This window comes from Corvus hawaiiensis, chromosome 3 (assembly GCF_020740725.1).
Source record: "Corvus hawaiiensis isolate bCorHaw1 chromosome 3, bCorHaw1.pri.cur, whole genome shotgun sequence".
Classification (NCBI taxonomy): Eukaryota; Metazoa; Chordata; class Aves; order Passeriformes; family Corvidae; genus Corvus; species Corvus hawaiiensis.
Window position 1 is genome coordinate 103,188,090 of NC_063215.1, and position 15,079 is coordinate 103,203,168.

Consider the following 15,079-nt stretch of genomic DNA (forward strand, 5'->3'; position numbering starts at 1 on the left):
GCCGTTATGCACAAAATTATAAACAATATCCATCCCAGCAACTTCCCTACCCACAGCCTACTTCCCCCTTTTACCCTATACCCAATATGAACCCCTTCCTGGGTTTACCCCATCCCCAGTTTATTCCTAATCCGTTTTTCACCCCATGGCTTTCCTATACAATTGCCTTTCCCTACAACTCCTCTCCGATGCTGAGGGGGGGATGAAAAGGGGGAGGGAAGAAATTAAACCCTCTCCTGCCTCAGTTTCCCCACAAAGCATGCTCAGAAAGTCCTGTCTCCCTTCTGTCAGCCTTAAGTTGTTCTGAAGAATCTGTTTGGACATTCAAAGACTCAGGAGGGTGGCTTGTTTTGTTTTGAAACTGCCCTTGTTGTTTTCAGTGTTAAGTTTTAAATCTCTTTTTGTTAAAAAAAAACGGGTGAAGTGTTGGGGTTCGTCTCCCCTGCCGTGTAGCCCTGGGAGAGGGGCCCTGAGGGCACAGACACGGGGTTTCCCTGCCCCTGCTCAGCCTCGTTCCCATTGGTTGGTTTGTGTTCCCTGCGCGGGCAGAAGGACCCTCGGGTCCCGTGACTGGAACAGTTCCTTGGCAGATCCTCAGCCATGCGGCTGGGGAAATAAACATCTCTGAAACAGCTATCAAGAATCGGTCCATATATATTTCTTTTCCATGGACTCCTTGTTTGATACATCGTGTTACAGAATCCCCACTGTAACAAAGGACACGGGGGCTTCAGACTCTCTCCTGGATAGCAGCCTCCAGGAAAAGCGGGTCCAAAAGAATGCTTTTCAACCAAGGTGCAACCTGGAAGAAACAAAATTCAACTCCTTCTAATGAAAACCCCAGAGACCCTTCTCCCACCACTCCCTGCTGAGGAGCTGGTGCTGTAGAGCTGTGCTGAAGCCCCGAGCCAGTGCTTCTGTTGTAGCCCCCGGAGCAAGCAGCGTTCCCGACTGAATCCGGGCTGAGGGGCTCTGACTGCAGTGCTGTGTGCGCTGCCCCAGGGCAGCAGCAGGGACCTCAGGAGGCAGCACTCAGCCCGAGGGCATCACGCAAGGTTATCTGCGCTTTCTTTTGGTAACTTCCCCAGCCAGCCTCTGAAACAGGAAAACAAAAGAAACACAATACTGGGGTTTCCCTGTTTCTTTGGGGAAGCATCACTGCAATTTGGTTTTGAACCAGAAGAGGGTAGATTTAGATTAGATATTAGGAAGAATTTATTATCATGAAGGTGATGAAACGCTGGAACGGTTTGCCCAGAGAAGCTGCTGTTTATCCATCCTTGCAGGTGTTCACGGCCAGTTTAGATGGGCTCTGAGGAAATTGCTCTAGCTGAAGATGTCCCTGCTCATGGGGGCTGGACTAGATGGTGGTTAAAGGTGCCTTCCAACCCAAACTCTTCTAGGATTCTGTGATTCTGTGATCACTGTCCCATGTTACTGTGCCATTGTTATACTTGAAGTTCTTTGGGATAACAAAGAGATGTTACCCAGCTCCAGCAAGTTTTCTGGGCCTTTCCATCGTCACCCTCCACTTCCAAGCTCCTCTTTGGTCCCTGCAGGCTTTAGCCTACCGCCTGTCAATGGCACAGCTTCCAGTGTGCAGAGAAAACACCCTGGTAGTGCCTTGAAGAAGAAGGTCTTGAGGAAGCAGGACAATGTGCCCTTACTGTCCAAGAAGCCCATCATCCATGGAGACGGCAGCTTCCCACGCAGCTCCTCAGGTAAGCCTGCTCCACAGCAGCTTTTTCCTGCACCGGTTTTCCTTGCACAAGGAGCACAAACTGCCTCCTGCCTCAGCCACCACAGCTGGGATCTTGGGTTCATAGCCTGTGCTGAGAATGAACAGCAAATCTACTCTTGAGTTACTCCAGCTTGGCAGTACTGGAGCAGTTGGTTCTTATTGATCCATTGGAAAGCTGAGCTGCATAAAGTAGTGGTAAAGACCCAAGCTCTGGCTTTTGCCCATCCTGATAGTCCAAACTACAGCACTGGTGCCAGGAGGCAGCTGTAACTGCAGGGATGAGCTCGGGGCAGTCTGGCAGGGTGTGCTCACTGTGCACCTACGAGTACCACCACGATCAATTGTCCACTCTCCATCTTGGCCCTCTGCCTGTGCTGCTGTCCGCCTCTGCAGCCAGCTTTCCTGCTCTCCCAGCAAGGGTTGTCTCTGCATGGCAGTCAGCCACTTGGTGCAGCCGTGCTGCTGCTCCCAGAAGTGCCCAATGGCTTCTCGCCGCTGCCATCCCACGGCCTGCAATGCCAAGAGGGAACAAGCAGCGCCTCCTGTGTCACCCCACCCAAATACAGCGGCCTGTGTAGCAGGTGACAGCCAGGAGGGGCTGCCTGGTGCTCCCAGGCTGTTTGCTGCCCGCAGTGAATACACAGCACATAGTCCCTTGTGGCTCTTGCCTCTCCTGTGAGGGCAGCCTGCCTGTGCTATGATCCTGAGTAGGGTGAGAGAAGAAGAAGGAAGCTAGGAATGATACTTTGAGTGCTCTTTTCTAGTCATGCTACTTCCATGCTCACAATTGACCAGAACTAGCCTGATGTGGCTCCCCATTCCTATTGAATATAGATGTGTACATCGACATCCTTCTGCAGTGACACCACTGATGGCAGTGACAGGGGTACACCAGTGACAGCCAGATTAGCTCCCATCTGAGTATTTTTGATGTTACGCTTCTTCCATACTGTGTGAGAACATGCAAGGTAGCACAAAACCCCTACAGAGTCTAGAGCAGTTCATCTAGATTCTGTGCAATATTTATACTCCATCATTTGAGACAGCTCAGGTGTTTTCATGTACACATTAGAAAACGAGCTTTTGAGTGCATGACATGAAATACTTGATCGACAGTGCTTTTGATGACAAATGGATTTCATAAGAAATGCATTTATCATCTGAATTTTCTCATACCTGGTAAATTGATTATCAAGAGAGTGCATCTGCCAACTATTTGCATCTGTATTTACATATTTTTATCCTCAGTTTGCATTTAGAAGGCTTTTTTATCGCAATCATCTAGACTGGAAATTGCATTTTTCCACAAGAGAAAGCTTAGGCATTGCACGGTTTGCAAACAAGTCCATTTGATGACAAACGAATTTGACCTCAGCATCTTTGAAATACAGCCAGTGTGTATTTTACTGAAATAGTAAAGATTCATGATGCTTAGAAAGAACAAAATCCATGAACTACTCCCTTCCCAAGAGCAGGCTGAAATGTAAGTGCACTCAGCTGCCCTCTGTCTAGAATATTTGAAGTCAATGGGAACAGAGGCGCTGTGAGGTGTGAAGGGTCAGGTATCGCTGTTCCCTGGTAGCTGCTCTGAGGGGATTCAGCCGGGCCCAGCAGGACTCGCTTGTTCAGGCTCGGCTTGGTGCTGTCACGAGGCAGCTGCAGGTCTTTCCTCAGGGAGTTGCAGAGTGCCTCTGTCCTCAGGGCTCGGGGAAATCAGGGCGCTGAGACAGGAGAGGCAGCTGAGGGGTCCCTCGTGGGGAGCAAGTCCTGCTGGTGGGCACTGTCTCACAGGGAGTGGGAGCTCTGCGGCCTCAGGAACGTGCCGCTGGCTGTGGTACCTGTGGCACTTGGGAGCTGGCGCTGTGTGGGCAATTGTCAGGTTGAGCCAAGGAGCTGTGCCCAGCTGGGGGGGCTGGGAGAAAGCAAGGAGCCAGAGAGCAGGGAATTCTCTGAGCCAGTGCCAGTTTGTACCTCATGGAAGCCTGGCTGAGAGATGGGGCTGCAGGCCGCTCCATGGCGGGGTGCCTTGCCCGGGGCTGCAGCGCTCATGGCTGACCCTCTCCTTACAGTGACCCCGCAGACGGCCACTGGTGCCGAGCGCCGAGAGGAGCCGCTCCGTGGGAAGGGGCAGAAGGACGGAGCCTCTTTGGAGCCACAGCAGTCCTTGCTCGAGGCACTCTCCTTGCTCAGCAGCGATGACTGGTAAGAAAGGCCCCGTTCACTCTGTCTCCCTCTTAGCGTTAAGGTAGGTTAGGAGAGCATCTTGCTAGTGCCTCTGAGCCCCAACAGCCCAGAGGGCCGAGGGGCACCAGTGAAACCACTCCAGAGCAGAGAGAGGATAAAGATTTGAGAGCAGCCTTTTCTTGGCCTTGGTCTGCAGCAGTGCTCCAGCTGCAGCAGGTCCGTGCTGTTTCCTCGCTTTGCTTGCTGCTCTGTGGGGCTGCAAAGGAAATCTTGAGGGAAGAGAGAAAGCTGTGGGACAAGATGATTTGCTGGCTGAAGCCAGAAGCAGGATGGCAGCAGTTTGGAGTGTAGAGATTTGGGTGCCTCAGGGCCCAGTGGGACTGAATAAGATTTGTCTCTGGCCCCACTGCTGGCAGCAGTGGCAGGAGTCAGGGTCTGCCTGTGACCTTCCGCATGTGAGTCCCAGGAGCAGCTACAGGGAGTTCTTCTTTCTGAGAAATGGACTGAGTTGTGCTATAGAGTCACTCAGCCTGTCATTACTCCTGAAGGGGTCATGGCAGAAGAGAAGGAAAAAAGGAAAAAGGAAAAAAAATCCTCTAGGAATCTTGCACTTTTGGAAATCAACTGTTTCCTTCTCACTGCTTCATATGGGCCTGAGATGTTTTGTCAATACTCACAATGTGTCCCAAACTTAGACACAGACAGAAGGAGGCCTGTAGAGGCCCAGAGGTGATAACCCTACAAATGTTAGGTGATACTGGTTGTCTTTTTGATGTCTGGGTTATCATCTACTCACTGCTTCATTCACCCTGGGATAAGGACTCCATTCACCCTGGGATAAGCATGAAAAATCTGCCGCGATGCATCTCCTTGTGCAGTCGCCTTTGCTCTGCCCTTTCTCTTCTGCTTTCTCTTCCCCATTTCTGTTTGGTGCCCTGTGAGGTGCAGAGAGCTTCTGCAGCTGTGGGGGGGTCCGGGTGACACTCAGGGATGCCCGTGGCATCGGCCGCCAGCCCTGCGCTGCAGCCCCGATGCATCACGCGCCTTCCTGTAGCTCAGGTCCTGCACAAAGCAAGTGCTGAGAGAGGGAGATGTTTGCACCTTGTAAATAACATGTTGCTGTTGTTTTAGGTAGAGGGGTTTGAGAAAAGCCAGACTTTCAGCTGTTCTTGCCCTGGTGTGGAATCTTCTGGGGCATCCTGCTGCTTTCCTGGGGAATGTATGAGGTGGAGTGGAGTGGAGTGGGTGGCAGACAGGCCTAGATTGCAGAGTGGAAACTCAGCTACAGAGTGCCAGTGCAGACTCTCACTGCTGAACTGCCTGCTGGAGCTGGCAAAGAAGGAAAATGCCCCAGACACAGCCCAGTGAGACTGTGTCTCAGGGACAGGTACAGGGAGGTGACAAGAAACAGCAGCATGGCATGGTCTCACAGCCTCCAGGAAGCACTGACATAGGGACTTCATGTGCCAGAGACTTCAGAAAGGCTGTCTTGTTAAACGGCCACAAATGAAGACTCTGAAAGCCCTCTATTTGCCTCTTGGATTTGTGTGTGCTTTTGACAGCCACAGCAACCTGTGGCAGCGAGTTCCACGATTTCATCAAGTACTGCTTGAAAAGCACCTCCCTTTGTTTGACTGAGCCTCCAGCCTGGTAAATTCAGAGGGTGCTGCCTAGTTCTTGGGTGGAGAGAAAGTCAATCTTTTTGGTACTTGCCTTTCAGGGAGCTGAAGGAGAAGGGACTCTTCAGCATCAAACACCTGGCTGAGTCCCACTCAGAAGTCCTTCTTTGTAGACGTCGTGAGGTTTGCTTGGCACTTACCAACGAGGTAAGAACATTGTTCTGAATCGTCCTCCGTGCTTCATACACGGTGTGTAGAGTAGATATGTGCTTGTTCATCTCCCTGTGTGCTCAGGGACTGCCTTCCTTTCTGTTTCTAGACCTTATCTTTCTCATGTCTGTCAGCTCTCTATAGGATCTGTGTGCACATGTAGCTCTATTTACTGGTAGGTCGGGCATCTGACACTCTCCTCTTGGAGCGAGCTGCCATTACAATGCAACGTGCAAATGCAGAAGCGGAGACACTAATTATGTTATTTGCTGCAGTCCAAATCTCTGCCCAAGCTGTAATTCAACACTGCCAATTAGTCTGTAGACTTGAGCCTGTGTTTTCTGTTTCCTGGCTGAGGGCTTCAACTGCTGCTGTTGCTTTTTCAAACAGGAGTAAATGACTCTTTTATCTTTTCTTTATGACTTGTGCCTTTATGGCTTGAAAACAGTTGTTGCTTTAATTTGTTTGTTTTTCTAATAAAAGGGTCTAAAATCAAAGCAATGGACATTATATGAGTAGAACACTTTAAGTGAAATAATATGTTTTAGGTCTGCAGGAAGCAGGCCTGAGGCCTAGCACAAGTAGGTGCCAGAGTTAAGTGCCTTTCTGTGCTTGGGCTCTTCTGCTCTGCCTGTGCTTTTATGTTCCCCTGGACACAGCGGGAAGTGCTGTCATTTCCTGGGACTTTTGTCTAAGGCAACTGGTTTTCTTTTCAAGGTGATTCTTATGTTTCCCCTCATGACTTCCCCAGGTGACCAACCTTTGCTCAAAGGTGTCTTACTCTGCAATCGTCACTCTTGGAGAGCTCTTTGTGACCTTGCAGAAGGACATGGACTCGGAGGTGGATGAGGTTGCTCGGGTCCTTCTCCAGATGGTGTGGAACTCCTCAGAGTTTGTTCAGAAAGCAGCCAGTCAGACCCTGGGAGTCATGGTGGAGCATGTGACTCCTGCACGAGCAATGACTGCTCTCATGGACAGTGGAGTCCAGTAGGTTCTTCTTCTCTTAGTGATATTCTTCACCTTCTATTGTGTGGGGGGGAGAAGGGCTGAGAGAGAGAATGGGAATGGTGGGAGGGAAGGGTCCTGTATCCTGCATCTTCTGTGAACTCAGAGACTCGATTCTCCGATCAACCTCACTTCTTTCCTCTTGTCACCTATTTCTGCCCTCGTGCAGCCCATTAGTTGACAGAATCACAGAACTGTAGAATATGCTGAGCTGGAAGGGGCCCATCTGGATCATTGAGTCCAGCTCCCGGCCTTGCACAGAACACCCCAAGGGTCACACCATGTGCCTGAGAGCATTGTCCAAAGGCTTCCTGAACTCTCTCAGGCTTGGTGCTGTGACCAGTGCCCTGGGGAGCCTGTTCCAGTTTTCTGGGTGAAAAACTTTTTCCTGATATCCAACCTCAACCTCCCCTGACTCAGCTTGCTGCTGCTTTCTGGAGTTCTCCCAGTCTGTCCGAGTTGCCTAGATGTGGTGAATGGTGGGCAAGTGAAAGTGCCTGCAAAGGCTAAGGATAGAGCCCTGTGGTTTTGTGGGAAGAGGGACAATTGCAACTGCAGCTGTGAGCACTCTTTGATATTTCACAGCCCTAACCACAGAGGCCTTGGGAAAAACCATGCATCCTCATTATGCCATTCACTTGAGAAGTAAGGAGGCTACTTGCTGGGGCGTGGAGCACATGGGGATGAATGTGCTGGGTGTGGCACAGAGCGCAGCTCCTGCCAAGAGGAGTCTTGTATGACTGTCCTGGCCTTAGAGCTCCACTTTCTATTCAAACTGATGTCTCATGTTAGCCTTGAGATGATGAATCACTGTACAGGCACCTTCACAGGCCGACTGCCATGGGACAGCTGAACCAGGTGCTGCCTTAAGTGTTGGTGCTGGGCCTGATAGTCCCCAAGAGACACTCTCTAGAACAGGACAACCTGGCTAAACTGACTGCCACCCTTTCCTCAGCTTTGGAAAAAGGGTAAAACATTCAGATGTATCTCTTGCCAAGCCTCACAGAAGAAACTGGCTGCATTGCTGGATATTCTGCAACTCCACGCCCCACAGTGTTCTTTCCCTGCGTTTGTTTTTTTCCAAGGGTCTGCAGCTTTGGGGATAAGTGTGTGGAAATATCCTCAAACCTGCTGCAGCTCTGTGTAATGGGTGCCCTCTGATGGGTCAGCATGAATTGTCTTTAATTTCTAAATAAGTCATATTTAATCTATTTCTTTAATCTTTCTCAGAGTAAATTTGGGGAAAGACATTGAGTATCAGATAGTGCAGGGAGACGGAATTCCTCGCTCTTGCTTGCAGGCAGTCCTTCTGTACAGTGCTAACTTTGTGTTTCTCTGCGGACAGAACCTTCTACAGGTGTCCCAAGTGTCAGGGAGAACCCAGGCCTCCTTCCCCCAGCAATGACAGGGAGCGTGCTCTGGCCAAGGCCTGTGCTGTGTCCCTCTGCTCCCTGTGCCCCAGTGTCCGCTCTCTTCTTCCCAGGAGCCGCCACGTCCAGGTGCGGAAGTGCGCGGCCCAACTCCTCCTGTCCTTGATGGAGAAAACTGGAGTCACGAAGCTCGCAGGCACAGCCACCAGGGCGGGGAGGCTGATTCACATGGAGGTGAAGCTTACGCAGGACAAGGACACAAGGTAATTCATTTCACGCCCTAAAACAGGAGAACTGTTTGATGTCTGGCTGTAAAGGACAAAACCACAAAAGAGTGGAAACTAAAATCATTATTAAGTTCCCTTACTGTGTGGATGAGGTTCACAGAGTCACGGAATACGCTGAGTTGGAAGGGACCCATCAGGGTCATCGAGTCCAGCTCCTGCCCATGTGCAGGGCCCCCCAAGGGTCACTCCATGTGCCCGAGAGCATTGTCCAAACGCTTCTTGAGCTCTGTCAGGCTTGGTGCTGTGACCACTGCCCTGGCTTGTCTGGGGAAATGACTGTGCTGGGGAACCTGAGGTTGTCCAGCAAGGAGCATTGCCAATTTCCTGATGTGAATGCTTCTTTCCTGAGATCAAAAGAGCCATCAGATGAGCCAGTCAAACAGTTCTGCTTGGCCTTAGGTGCACAACACAAAGCCAAAGTGTTGGCTAATGTTCATCACTGAAGGATCCCATACATCTATTTCTCATTAGCTTAAGACTTTCCTAGAAATACTCCAGGGGTCTTTAGCCAATGTATTCAGTCTTTTTAAACCTCTTCTGCAGATTTCTATAATGCTGTTATCTGTGGCTGAATGACCTCCAAATTGCTTCTTGAAGAAAACTGTGGTTTCCTAGTGGCAAAATCAACCCAAACCACCCAAATCCCCTTACTTTGAGGACTAAATTCCCATTAATAGCTGCCAAGAACGCATGAGCAACTAGCTGTCCCTGTGCATACATATGGTATAGAATAATCAAAAGCAAGCATGAGGCATTTGGTCCTGGCTTCCCTGCCAGTTAAAGAAAGGCAAATTACTGTGCAATGGCAGCAAGACACTGCTAATAAGCTCTGACTCAAAGCAGAGGTGTTTCGCTTGTTCCCTGGGATCCTTTGATGCCACAGAAGCGCACCCACAGTTTCAGAGTGAGATTGTATTTTTCTGTTGTCCCACGTTCTCCTCTTGCCTCTTGTGTTCTGCTGACAGCACTGTGCAGTGACAAGTGGAGGTAAATCTCTCTCTGCTGAGTAGGTAATGCCTTCTCATTCAAGTATTGCACCTGCTGAGTTTAAGGCATCAGCTTATTCTGCTAATGTTCTTCCTTTGTTTGTTCACAAGGGAGAAAAAACAGTAATAGTCTGTATTAATTTCTTTCTTTCTTTCCTGTGTTAGGCATTTATGGGTGTGAGATGGTGCAAATGTTGATGATGCATCAAAAACATAATAGGCTTTTGGAACAATCTGTTTCCACCTGTGACCTGGGAGATATTCCATCAAGAATTAAGAAGGAAGTAAGTGCTTGGCAGGAGAAATGTCTCCTTTGTGCAAGTATTGCTACTGCTAATATGAGATCAAACATACCTAATCTGTCTTTTATCTCATTCCTCTTCTGCTGAATCATTTTGCTCCTGGGAATGAACTGTTGATCCTCAACCTGTTCATCTGCAGAGCACGAAGGAACTGATAATATTAGGGAAAAAGTGGGGTATTAGATATTTTGAATATTGGCCACAAACAGGGAAGGGAAAGAGGAGAAAATGGGTTTACATTTAAGCATAACCCCCCACCTCACTATCCCTACTCTGCCCCTAGTAAAGCAATTAAGTGAGAACAGTGCTTCTGGAGATAATAGAGTCTTTGCAAAAGACACAGGAAGCAGCAGTACCAAGAAAATTTCCAAATATACAAAAGATGTCCCAGTCAATCCCAATTACTACAATTACTGTCTGTCTTCTGGGAATACTACCCTGCTGTCATGCCCTGTGGAGCTGGAAGAAGCTTGGTGAATTCAGCAGCATCCAGTGGAAAATGTGTTTATTTTGGGGTTTTTTTATTCCTTTTCATCTTCAGTCTAGAAAAGAATGTGCCTTTGTGCAGGAACAGGGAGAGTGAGAGTTGAACCAAACCAAGTTCCAACACAATGGGCCAACCTCCAAAGAGTCCAAATTTTTCTGCTGCTTCCTTTAGGAAGGCTTGTTGCCTACCAGTTTGCATTACTCCCATTTATGCTCAAGACTAATGAATTTGGGATTGTTGACTGCTGCTCAGTATGGTGGCACCTATAACCTGCCTTGGGCTATTGAAGACAAAGAGTTGGCATCACTGAACCTCTGGCCTGTTTCCTTCTGTAAGTTAGGAATGCTTCCCTAAGCCTTGGTAGCAGTGATCCTGGTTATAACTTATGGTTTAAAAAGGTAATCTCCTATTTTATATTCTAAAGATTCATGGTGTTTATGCCTTTGTAGGGGATGGAAACGCAGAAGGGTGAACGCCCATCTGTCAAGAAGCCTGTGAAGAAGAGGAATGATGGCTCGAAGAAGCCCCAGGCTGAGGGGTTTTGCAGCAGCAGTGAGCTGGCAGAAGGGGGTTTTACCCCTTGCATGCTGACACAAAAAAGCCCGAAGGTCAACGCTGAAACCCCTCTGGAAAGCGGCACTCAGTGCCCAACACACAATGAAAAGGGGTAGAGCTCCTCACCCAAAAGGGGCTGTATCTTCCTGTCACTGTTAGGCAGGCACGCAGGCGAAGGCAAAGAAGAAAAGAGAGGGGACTCTCCGTATGTGTTCCACGCAGGCTTATTCTGGTGAAATGACAGGGACAAAGAGACCCACTGGTAGGCGGGTCCAGGGATCTTATACTGGGTACAGAATAGGTGGGGAAAGGGATCTCAGCCAATGGGGTAAAGGCAAGTAGGTGGGGTTGACAGCAAGGGAACCAATGGGAACAACACATAGGAGGGACTTAGGGAAGGATCCAATGGGGGCGTCAAGGAACAAAGAACTTTCTAAAACTGATACATATTAAAGAAGGAATATGAATATACATAAGCTCATACATAAAGCAAGAGGGGAAAACATTAACCAATCAGGAGAAAGCATGCAAACAGCGGAACAAAGGAATTTTGGGTTCTCACCATAAGTGTAAGTTATATACTAAACTTGGGTTGCTGACCACTACAGGTGGTTGTCTGAGTTCTCCTCAGGAGACAGAGTGGCTGGAGACACTTGTACTGCCACACCACACCCCATTGCCTTCCAGTAAGCAGTACTGAGCACTTCTGTTAGATGTGACAAAGCACATGGCAAGCTTTACATGTCTCTTCCTCAGGAAGATGTTTCTGGTGGAAATGACCTGTGCCAGAGATTGTTTCCTTTCCCTAACAAATGCTCTATCATAAAAAATGTCTCCTTCTGCATTACGCTGAACACAACTTCTCTGGAAGGGTTTCCACAAAAAATGGGTGACAAAAAGACACCCATTGGTTGCAGCTCAGAAGATCCAGTGCAGTGGCAAGGACAGTGCTGTGGAGGCTGTGAGAGGGCCATGTCTCCGCTGCCTCACTTGGGACAAGTAAATTCAAGCAGGGTTTTTTTTATCTGAGAGCAGTCTTTTTCAGATGGCTGTTTTGATGAGAAGTCCCAGTCTAGAAGCAAGATGCCGTTCCCCAAAATAGCACTTCCCATGCATGTGGTTTGGCCTTCCTGAATCATGGTTTTCTTACCCTCAGACAGTATCAAGATGAGTAGTAAGTAGCAAGCCAGTTCCTGAGCAACTTTGGTCAACAGGTGTCTCAATGTGGACGTTTTGTCTTGATATTCCTGTCCTTCATACTGTTTGCTTGATGGACAGCATGTTTGGTTTATTTCCCCCTGTGCTGCAATCAGCATTTGAGACAGGAATTTGGTCCTTGCTGTCTCTTCCTGCCAGTGGGAGAGCTACTTGTACCTGTTGTCCTCTGATAACAGAGGGGATTTATTTAGCTCTGTCATGCTCAGCGCTGGCAGGAGAGTGACCACATGCCTCAGTAGTGTAGTCAGGATCTTCCCATGCCCATGGAAGAGACAGGCTGATCCAAGAGAGTTGTTCCCAGTGGGTTTGTTAAGCTGTGGATCTAGTCTCTAGGGAAGCAATCATGTGAGCATAGTGCTGGCATGTCTGGCTTCTGTTTTTATCCCTGTTACTGATTTTCTGGATCCTTCAGATATGCCCCTATCCATCTGTTCAGATGCATCCGAGCTACTTTTCCAGATTGTCATGCCTGCTGTAGAGACACTTCTCCAGAAGGATGAGTTTCCTTATAATAAGGCACACACCTCCCTTACGATGAGGCATTTAAACTTGGAAGTAGTGTCTCTCTTTCCTCACAAAGCAGTGCGACATGTGTACCTGGGAAGCTGTCTGGAGATAAGTGAGATGCATCTCATCCTTGGTTTTCCTGAGTAAGCACTGGTGAGAATGTTGCTTGCAGATTGTCTCCTGTAATGATTGTCATGAGGTCCACGTTATTTTTCAGATCAGGTATGGATACAAAAATGCTGCTAGCAAGGATTTTCTTGCTATTTTCTAAGTCCGTGAGAGACTTTTCTCTCTCACAGAAGAGGTAGCAGAGTTATGTAAACACCCAAGCCACCTGCGACCTTGAAAAGTCTTGTTTATAGTACAGTAGAAAAATATTTTGACAATGGATGTTTTAGGATTTTAGCCAATCACCCCAAGGGGTGGCTGATCCTTTGTCCAATTAGACTATGAAGAAAAAAGTCTATAAAAGAGTTTGTAAAATAATTACATAAATCAATCTTGCTGCACAATTCCTGCCTGCTGGATCTTCTCTCCTCCTCCTCCCTATGGCTGCAGGACATGGTGATATACCCTAGGGCCCAGGAAAGCGGTAATAATCAAGATTTTCTAGCTTGAAATCACATCATTAGGAAACCTCCTCAAGATGTTCTGCTCACAATTAACTGAAGATATGATCACCAACAGGTCCTAATTTGGTTTTATTTTCCAGGGTGAAGTCTACCTCTGATGAACGCCTCCTACACCGCCCAAAAGCCCAGGTCACATTACCTCCAGCTGTGGAAGAAACAGAGCCTTCCTCCTGGAAGCCAAGGAGTTTAAGTCACGGATGGAAGTGTTGGGGAAGATGAAACAGGAAAGCCTTGGAAATATGATTGCCTGACAAAAGATTTTGGGAATATGAAAACTACAGGCAACATCGAAATGAAAGCCACTTTTGAAATACCAGGTCTTAGTTACTGAACAACTAGAAAACAATGGTATGGCCGACTGAAGTAATCCCCTCTTGATGGAACAATACCCTCTGCTTGCAAACAGGTCCAAGGGTCAGAGCAGACCCTACTAGCTCAGCAGAAGGGGTCCAAAGAGTAGTTTTTAGAAGTTAAGATGTAACACTCTATGGTAATATAAGAACTCTTATAGGCTGTATGTAAATGCTATAGGATTTGTATCTTGTATTAGATTGGTTAGTGACAATTAGAATATTCAGTACAGAAGATGATTTATTGTATTGTAACCAGGACTTCAGACATTCTCATTCTCATTCTCATTCTCTTCCTCATTCTCACTTCTATTCATTCTCTCTTCTATTCATTCCTCTCTTCCACTTCTACTCTTGCTCCTACTCTCTCTCTCTCTCTCTCTCACCCGTTCACTCTCTTGCTCTCTTGGGCCTGCTCAGAGCTGAGTCTAGCAGCTCTGAGCAGTGCCCCAATACCCACGCCCTTTACAATAAACCGGCTGTGTCCCAAGACCTGCCTATAGAGATCTCTCGTCTCCATCCGTCACCGTCTACGTCCGGCCGTCCCGACTGGACCCCAGAACCCCGTAACCTACAGTCTGGCGCCCACCGTGATTGCCGAACCCACACCCAGCACCTGCAGCCTGGCGCACAACGTGATTGAACGCCCGGTTCAGCCTTCTCCATCTGTAGGACTTTTCTCCATGGACGGTAACTAAAAGACCAGTTATAGCCACCTAGAACTTGTCGTGAGCACGGCATACCGATGCTGCGCATCGTAATAGCTGGAGCTCTGTAATTCTGCTGAGGCAGCCTTCGAGCACGGGGTTTACCTGGAGCTCTTGGAGGCAATTGCCTGGCAGTCCTCGAGCACGGGCCGCCACTGCTGCGCAGCGGCCCCCTGGAGCTCTTTGAGGAGGTCTGCCGTATCACCCCTCGAGCACGGACACGCTGCTAAGCAGTACTGTGTAGGTTTAGGGGGTTCTGGGGTCCTGTCGGGACGGCCGGACGTAGACGGTGACGGATGGAGACGAGAGATCTCTATAGGCAGGTCTTGGGACACAGTCGGTTTATTGTAAAGGGCGTGGGTATTGGGGCACTGCTCAGAGCTGCTAGACTCAGCTCTGAGCAGGCCCAAGAGAGCAAGAGAGTGAACGGGTGAGAGAGAGAGTGTAAGAGCAAGAGTAAGAGCAAGAGTAGAAGTGGAAGAGAGAACAGGAGTAAGGAAAGGAATGGAAGTGTCTGAAGTCCTGGTTACATTACAATAAATCATCTTCTGTACTGAATATTCTAATTGTCACTAACCAATCTAATACAAGATACAAATCCTATAGCATTTACATACAGCCTATAAGAGTTCTTATATTACCATAGAGTGTTACATCTTAACTTCTAAAAACTACTCTTTGGACCCCTTCTGCTGAGCTAGTAGGGTCTGCTCTGACCCTTGGACCTGTTTGCAAGCAGAGGGTATTGTTCCATCAAGAGGGGATTACTTCAGTCGGCCATACCATTGTTTTCTAGTTGTTCAGTAACTAAGACCTGGTATTTCAAAAGTGGCTTTCATTTCGATGTTGCCTGTAGTTTTCATATTCCCAAAATCTTTTGTCAGGCAATCATATTTCCAAGGCTTTCCTGTTTCATCTT

General features: G+C 48.3%; 2 long non-coding RNA genes across 2 annotated transcripts; both read left to right on the forward strand.

The window, feature by feature from the left end:
- The first annotated feature begins 1,657 nt into the window (after window positions 1–1,657).
- LOC125322611 lies at window positions 1,658–5,719 on the forward strand. The gene is made up of 3 exons (XR_007202113.1): window positions 1,658–1,721; window positions 3,811–3,943; window positions 5,646–5,719. It is a non-coding gene; the product is annotated as an uncharacterized LOC125322611 (long non-coding RNA).
- A 980-nt stretch (window positions 5,720–6,699) lies between these two features.
- LOC125324049 lies at window positions 6,700–10,849 on the forward strand. The gene is made up of 4 exons (XR_007202772.1): window positions 6,700–6,741; window positions 8,243–8,392; window positions 9,568–9,686; window positions 10,641–10,849. It is a non-coding gene; the product is annotated as an uncharacterized LOC125324049 (long non-coding RNA).
- The last annotated feature ends 4,230 nt before the right edge of the window (window positions 10,850–15,079 follow it).